General features: G+C 38.8%; 1 protein-coding gene across 2 annotated transcripts in view; it reads left to right on the top strand.

Moving 5' to 3' along the window:
* Positions 1-5,654: 5,654 nt before the first annotated feature.
* The window catches only part of LOC110897597, a 41,457-nt gene continuing 39,706 nt past the window's right edge, over positions 5,655-7,405 (top strand). Inside the window, exon 1 of one of the 2 annotated variants that reach the window (XR_002568769.2) lies at positions 5,655-6,581. The gene's annotated coding sequence lies outside the window, so the exon portion shown is untranslated. The remainder of the gene's footprint in view (positions 6,582-7,405) is intronic. The other variant, XR_004876960.1, reaches the window with a different exon arrangement.

Raw genomic sequence — 7,405 nt, 5'->3', positions numbered from 1 at the left:
TCGATCTTTGTTGGATCCACATGGATTCCTTCATGGTTAACTAAATGTCTAAGAAATTGTACATGTTCTAACCAAAACTCGCACTTTGAAAACTTAGCATAAAGCTTTTCCTTTCTTAACAGACTTAAAAGTAAGTGCAAGTGCTTTGCATGCTCCTCTTTACTTTTAGAGTAAATTAGAATATCATCTATACAGACAATTATGAATTTATCCAAATATGGTTTACATATTCGGTTCATCATGTCCATAAATGCGGCTGGGGCATTGGTTAAACCAAATGGCATGACAGTAAATTCATAATGACCATACCTTGTTCTAAATGCGGTTTTAGGAATGTTCTCTTCCTGTACCTTTAATTGATGATATCCTGATCTTAAATCAATTTTAGAGAAAAATCGAGCTCCTTGAAGTTGATTGAACAGATCATCGATTCTCGGTAATGGATACCGATTTTTAATCGTGACTTTGTTCAATTCACGGTAGTCAACGCACATACGCATTGATCCGTCCTTCTTTTTAACAAACAAAATTGGCGCTCCCCATGGTGATGAGCTTGGTTGTATGAATCCTTTTTCCAACAATTCTTCTAATTGTTTCTTCAGTTCCTGCATTTCAGCGGGTGCCAAACGGTAAGGTGCTTTGGCAATCGGTGCTGTCCCTGGTAGCAGATGGATTCTGAATTCAACTTCCCTGTCTGGCGGCAGTCCTGGCAATTCCTCGGGAAAGACATCTGAAAACTGGGACACTACTGGGATGTCTTTTAGTTCTTTTCCTTTGGTGTTAGTGATTATAGAAATCAAATACACTGTAGATCCTTTTCTTATATAACTTGCAGTTTTCACCACAGAGATGAATTTAGTGGATCTAAATGGTTTATCTCCTCTAATTATGATCTTTTCACCTCTTTGTGATTTTACTTGAATTGACTTTTGATCACATAAAATACTGGCTTTATTGACTATTAACCAATCAATTCCTAACACAACATCGAATCCAGTTAAATTCATTGGGTAAAGGTTTGCAATAAACTTTTGATTAAAAATTTCTATTCTTGCTCCCTGCAAGATTTCAGAAATCCTAACGGTTTCTCCATTTGCTGTCTCTACTAGACAATCTTGTGGTAGTTTAGTTAATGATTGATTTAGGAGTTTGCAAAACGAAGTATTAATAAAACTTTGGTTTGCACCAGAGTTAAATAATACTTTAGCAAAAATATCATTAACTAAAAACGTACCAGCTATGACGTCTGCAATCATCTTGGCTTCGTCTGCAGTTAGAACAAATGCTCTAGCGTTTTTAGTGTTCTTGTTGTTTTCAGCTGGAGCCAATTTCGGACAATTTGGCTTAATATGACCTTTTTCTCCACAGTTGAAGCACAATCCATTTGTTGGTTTCCTTCTGCAGGTTTCCTCCTTATGTCCCGGTGTTTTGCAGAAATTGCAGTAAGTAGAGCATCTTCCTGAATGCTTCTTTCTGCAGGCTTTGCAGTATGGCGCAGAGGTAGAACCTACATTCCTACGGTTGGAATTCCCAGAACGGAATTCTTGAGTAAGCCTTTGGGATAGGTTTCTCCTCTGGTCTTCTTCTCTAGTTCGCACTAGTTCATCAATCAAGGTATTGGCTAGTTCTACAGCTTCTTCTATGGTTTGGGGTCTAGCTGCCTTGACTACATGTCTAATCTCTCCGATTAATCCCCGGATATAACGGGAGATTAACACTGGTTCAGGTGATGCAAGGGTTGGTACTATTCTATCATATTCAAAGAATGTAGTAGTGTATCCCTTACTATCTACCCCGGTCATTCTAAGATTCAGAAACTTGTTTGCTATCTGTTCCTTTTCATTGGGAGGGCAGAACTTCCTTTCTACCATACTTTTGAACTCCTCTCATTCCATGTTATATATCCTATCATTTCCTCTTGACTGGAGGATAGTGTTCCACCATTCTAGAGCTGCATTCTTAAAAAATTAGAAGCAAACATTATCTTATCTTCTTCAGCACACTTGCTTATTTTTAGAACAGCTTCAGTTTTCTCTATCCAGCGTAGAGCTGCAATGGGTCCTTCATTGCCAGAGAATTTTGTTGGTTTACAGGACCAGAATTCTTTGTAAGAACAACCATATGGCATGGTTCTTCTTCTTTTAGGAATGAGCACTTGAAGTACAGGTCCATTATTTACGCTGTGTTCCGGTTCACTTGGTCGCTTACTGCTATGCTTAATTTTATTATTCGCTTCTTGAACCGTTTGAATAATAAATGGCATTGCATCTATGATTCCCTGTGCCACTATATGTTGAACGACACTATTATCCATTTGATTTCCATTGTTGTTCGGATTCTCATTATTCAGATTATTGTTATTCGAGTGGTTGTCGTTCTGAATATTATCATTCTGGTTTTCTTGATTCACTTAGTTGTCCATCTGAATTTTAAACATTTACCAAATATTAATATCACAAATAATATTTGAATATAGCCAATCACATGACACGCACTTTTGGTCAAAAGCGTCGAGCATTGCGACTTTTACTCTATTCATATAGTATGCATCTATTACACACCAGTACTGAAATCAAAATTACAATACCGACTGAAATGTAAAGCTACAATACTAGTAGTATGCATCCGTAGTTTTTTTTAACACATACACACATATATTATTATTATATTATATTATATTATTGTTACTATCGTTCCTCCCATCACATTCATGGATATGGATTCATCCAAAAATCCATATTGTGCTCGTCGTATTTCCATACGAGACGCTCTCCCACCTGTCGCATTCTCTCACTGCTTTCTAAAATTTCCTCACCGAAAGTCCTAAGTTCTTGTACGTTTTCTGCACTCATTGAGGGTGCAGGTTCTAGGACTGGGTTTGGAATCTGGGGTGCGGGTTCCTGGTATGGAGGGATAGGGGCCTGGTATGGGTAGGGATTCTCTAAGATCTCCCTAATGTATGCATCACTAACGTTATAGGGATCTTGAGGATCTAACCCTGGGTAGGCTCCTAAGTTGGGTATTGGCACATTTTCCTGCATCGGGTTTTGTTGCACATAGTCCCTAACATCGTCCCACCAGGGGTCGTAATCGTTTGGGTCTATTTGGTGCAGGTACCCTAGGTATCTCTTCCGGGTTGAAATCATGCATTTCTATTTGGTTTTCAGGGTTTTCAATCTCCATGAATTGGTCAGGAATCGGTGGTTGTGGTTGAGGTGCTAGCATTTGCTCTAGGTTTGGGTCAGCTGCAGTGGTTGCTAAAATATGGATATTAGTTATACCCCTATTAAGCATATCCTGGGCATATGCATCAGTTTCTCTTTTAGCTGCGGCTAACACTCGCTGTTCCTGCAACTTTTTCATACGCTTTCTACGCTTATGTGCTCCCCTACTAAACCATCCCCTCTTTTTCTGAGGAAATGGCTCTTCAGACTGAGCCTAAAACACAAAGATTCATTCTTCCGTATCAACAGAGTACCCTGAGAGGGCAGGCTGAGAAGAGGAGGTGCCTTCTCTCCTAGGCGAACCAGACAATTGACGATACGCGTCAGATGGTCCTTGGTCGCTCATACTGTAAACTAACAGATAGTCAGATAACACATAACAAGAAAATACAATTATGCACGTATTTCCGTAATTTATTTCCTAACACTTCGAATTTTGATGTCAGCAGAACACTTTTGTGGCTGAATCAGTGGCATAGCTCTGATACCACCTTCTGTCACAACCCCCGATCCCTAGTTCACGGGAGTGGGCGGCCGCGAGCCAGTTTTTGGTGGTATCGCGTTATTTATTCAATTTGGCAGCGGAAATTTTCATCGGGACCGTAGTTAGGAAATGTTTAATCAGAGTAAAAATACCACATTTTCATTACATTAAACACATGGGTAAAACCCAAGTTTTCAGTACACCCATTTTCATAGGAATAAATCCTATATTTTATTTCAGAAAAACATCTATTTCTTTTAGGTAACTTTATTGCCACTTTTCCAAGCCTTCAGTGCTGTCCAGCTGGCTTCTATTTGGCTTTCACATTTTGTTACCTGAAACGCATTTTAAAAATATTTTGTCAGTGGGAAATACTGGTGAGTGAATCCCAGTTTAATCAAGTTTAAATAAAAAGTCGCTTTGAACAGTATTGAGGGCGCATCCGCAATTACATTTGTTTCCAAGTTATATCAATTACCACCACACGGTAATGTCGTTCCGACTTATGGTCATGTTACTCCTTTACCAGGTGGTAACAAATTTTGTATACAAAACCCCAAATTTACCGACTGTAATTGTATTCTTACAAATACTCAATAACTGCTATTCTCATGGAAAGATATTTAAGGTTTTGTAAAAATAGTTAACAAAAAGTGGATCGACTCACATTGCTGTTTTAGGTTTTCCGTAAGGATTTCCTGGGAATAATCTATAAATTACACAAATGCACGTGTGTTAGTATAATAACCCAATTTAACATTAGTAATACCCTCCCCGAGACGGCATTCCAACGACTACGTCGGGCAGAACCACGACAGCCGTTACGGAACCCTAGATCAATCAGGCAGAGTATCTAATACGTCTCCAGAGGTTATAATACTTACATCGTAGTAGAACCTCACTATTTTAGGGGTATAATACCCGACTATAATACCTATAATTCAGAAAGTGAGATTGAGAATGAAATTGTGAACGACGGAAAATGAAACCCGATGGCCTTCTTATATAGTGCTGAAATCTGGTCTCCACGCGGCCCGCGTCAACCTTGGTCAACAGAGTAGCTTAGCTGGGTCAGCTTGTAGACCCGCCACGATGTCGACACGTGTCAGCTCAGGATGCCTCCGCGTTTCATGATCTCACCCGGCCCGCGTTAACTAACATAAATTCTTACGCGGCCCGTTTGAACTAAAGAAATCAACAATACCAGATTCAACCCTGATACCTCCCGCGTGAATGGTTGGGGTGGGTCTACGCGGCCCGCCTCAGCTTAATATTTATTGTTTTTAATTTATTTTATATGTTATGATCTATTTCGAGCTCGGTTTTCACATACGGGTGTAATATAAGACATATTGGGACATTTTAAGATATTTAGGGTGTTGGAACTTATTATGAGGGTGTTGGTTTTACCGAGGGTTGTTACACATTAGAACGATAATAAGTAGTGTAATTAGACGTAGATAAACTTAATTAGGCCCTTGGAGCGTCTAAAAGTGCCTACTCGACTCTACAGTACGCGTATGACGATCAACGTGAAATCTACTAAACGATAAACAAAAACGAAAAGAAACCGAACAAAATACTGACAACGCCAACGAATATTAAATTTTTATGATATATTTTAGATCCGTAATTAAATTTCATATCCATAGTCAAAACCGGATCGAAAAACGGTTTAATAACGGCCAATGACACGATTTTACGTGAATTAATACCGTAATCGGCGAACGAACACGACAAACGACTACTGACCGTATTTCATGTTTTTAAATACTAAAAATCTTATTTTATGACGTTGCGAAGTGTTCGGGCTTTGAAAATGAGTTCGTAGAAACTTTCGGGCCGCTAAAATGCACGAGCTTGGGCTTGTGGGCCTTGGGCCCAAGCCTAAGCCCACTAATAAGAAACCTAGCTGTAAATGAGTAAAGCAAACCCTAAATCTATTTAATCAGCCGAAACCAATATTGTTTTTCCTCTCTTTCTCTCAAAACTCAACTCCAGACCCCTCCATCTCTCTCGATCCCTACTTCAGGTGCACACATCACACCTTCTTCCCTATCACCACTCACCTCTCATCTTCTACCCTCCTGCTCACCTCTCCGGCGGACACCTGTGAATGAACCGGCCTCTCACCAGCCAATTTATGACACTCCGGTGACTAAACCCGACCCTCGGTGGTCACCCCTTTTCCGACAACACCCACTAGTAAACAAACCCCCTCCCCTCTCTAGTGGAACCGTTGGCAACCGGAACCGGTGACGATGCCAGTGGATTTTCTGGCGAAGCAACGTGAATTCAGGCGACAAGAATCAGAGAGAGAATCGGAGGATGAGAGAGCGGCGATTGTTCCTTTGGTTACCCACTGTCCGACGGCGGCGGCGGCGGCTGACGATTCAGGCGAGGGCGATGACGGTTGAAGTCCGATGGTGATGTTGCTGTGTCAATAGGTGAGGAAGATGATGTGATGTTGAAGGTGATGTTCATGTTCGGGTAATGGTTTGTTCTCGGGTCAGGTCAGCCGAAAGTTCAAGAGTTTTGACTCGAACTTGTGTCAGTTTTTTCAGCTTCGGGTTCAGGCCACTATGGTGCGGGTCAAGTATGGTTCGAGTTTTTCAGCGGGTTTCGGGTCAACCCGGGTCAAACCCGGTCAACATATGTTAAAATCAGTCAACAACAGCCAACCCGGTCATTTGTGGGTTCGAGTCAACACATTGAGTCTTGCGGTTCGTGGTTCGGTTCGGTCGACTCGGTCAAACCGAGTCCACTCGGTCAACCGATTCAACTCGGTCAACAGAGTCAGCTCAACGAGTCAACTCAGCCGGCCAACTCAGTTGACTAGGTCAACTAAGTCAGCATTTTGACACGAGAAGCTGGTAAAGATTAACGGCGCGTTTATTTTGTTATCTTTATAATTATGATTCATTACGTGAAAACGAGCTCAAACCAACTTGATTTTAGTATACATTTTAATATAGTTGACAAAAAATTACATATATATTGATTGAATCTTGATTGAATTTTGAAAATATAACGACAACTTGTGTTGTCGGGGCGTCCAAAAACAGAGGAAACTCTGCCCCTTTTTCGAGTAAATCCGTAAAAACGAAACGCGTTTTATTATAAAACAAACTATCGGATTCAAATAATCTTTTATAAAAGCAAATACAAGTATATAATTACTCTCGACGACACTTTACAACTTACGAAAACGACTATTCGTAAATTATTTACAACAAATAAATATAGTTAATATATTTAGTTTAGACTTCGAAAATTCGACAAAACTTTTATAAAATCAATGTAATTATTTATATTGTTTCAGATGTCGAATAATACGACTTCTTTTCATAAAAGTAAATATAGTTTATATTTATTTCAACAATCAAAGAAATGAAATGAATCCTTCTATAAATAAATATATTTATATATATATATATATATATATATATATATATATATATATATATATATTTACAATAACAAACGAAAAGAATCCTTTTATAAATAAATATAGTTATATGTTTATTTTCGATAACAAACAAAGCAAATTCTTTATAAATAAATATAGCTATATATTTATTTCCGACACAAACAAATCGAATTCTCTTATAAAAATAAATATAGTCAAATATTTATTTTCAAACACAACAACTCGACGATTCTTTTATAAAATAAATATTACTTCATATTTATTTCA

This window comes from Helianthus annuus, chromosome 13, assembly GCF_002127325.2.
Source record: "Helianthus annuus cultivar XRQ/B chromosome 13, HanXRQr2.0-SUNRISE, whole genome shotgun sequence".
Taxonomy (NCBI): Eukaryota; Viridiplantae; Streptophyta; class Magnoliopsida; order Asterales; family Asteraceae; genus Helianthus; species Helianthus annuus.
This window is presented reverse-complemented; position numbering and strand designations above follow the sequence as displayed.